Consider the following 1,419-nt stretch of genomic DNA (forward strand, 5'->3'; position numbering starts at 1 on the left):
GCAAAATAGAGGAAGGTTCTCAACAAGATGGATTGACATTTCAACAATGTCGATTGTTACAACAATGGGCTGCAACACAGGAATTGTGAGGATGGCCCAGAACTGACTGGTGTTTCGCCCAGTTGAACATAGGGTTGCTACGAGTCAGAGAGGCAGAAAGCGGTTTGCGTGGGGTGAGTGTGAAGAGGGATGGCTGAATAAGTATGAGCTTTTAAAAATATTTTTAGGAGAGTGATCAAAGTATTCTTCAGTTAGATATTGATTGCACAATATTATGAATTGAACGTGCGTATTTAAAATTGATATTGAATTGCTTATTTTAAAATAAACAAAATGTTAAATTTGATGCTATATGACTTATCTCAATGTAAAAAGGGGAGAATAAAGAACAACAAAACAAAACAAAAGAAATAAGAAGGGGAGAATGAGGCATGCACACACATCCATAAATAGAGATATAAGCACAGTAGCCATAAACAACAACCTACAGATGAAAAACAAGCACACACAGAAACATTCAAAGAAGTTTCTCACAGAACCCAAAGGGGAGATACGTACACACAGACCCATGAACCGAGGGAGACAGTGAAGGGCACTGGTGGTGGAGGTATCAGACTTGAATGGGGATACAAGAAATATTATTGAGAAATAATGATAAACAAGGCACAATTGTAAAATGAGAAAATTAGAGCATGGTTGACCCGTCTCAAAATTACATTTAGGGTTTTGGAAGTGACAATTATTAGACTTATACATGACACAATGGGTAAATATTACATTCATTTAAACAAATAAGTTATGTAATATGAAAGAGACAAACAGGAATTATGGAATTGTGGAAATCTTGATTGTAGTCATATAGGCATATTTATCTTACAACATTACAGTTAGAATAAATTATCAATATCTGAATGGAATATGCAAAGGAATAACATTCCTTAGGAATAAATTGAACTTTTTTTCTGGGCATACTATATGGCCTTGATTTCCCTACAGTGGAAAACAATTTCATTATCTTAGAAGATGATATTTTCCTAATAAAGGACTTCCAATACTGCAGTGCCTTACAGGCCCGCTATTAATTTTAATAAGAATTTAATAAGTGTGAAATCCTGGGGGATTTGCAACTGAAAGTTACCAGATGTTCTATGTGAGGCCAATGTGGTTTCGATGTAATTGAAAGCTGTTGTGTAATTCACACCTTTTTAGAGAAGTTGAGTGCATTACGAATGTATACCTAGTGTGTGACAACGATTCATATGTGGTGTCCCTCTTATTTACTTATTATTGTTTCCTTTCCTATTTTTATGATGGTAACCTTGTAGTTTAGAGCATGTGTTGTCATTTCACCACTCAGTCTTGCAAGACAGTGAGAAAAGCTTCAATCTTATAGACTATGGTTGGAAGAAAATAACTGTT

This window comes from Tenrec ecaudatus, chromosome 3, assembly GCF_050624435.1.
Source record: "Tenrec ecaudatus isolate mTenEca1 chromosome 3, mTenEca1.hap1, whole genome shotgun sequence".
In the NCBI taxonomy this organism is placed as follows: domain Eukaryota; kingdom Metazoa; phylum Chordata; class Mammalia; order Afrosoricida; family Tenrecidae; genus Tenrec; species Tenrec ecaudatus.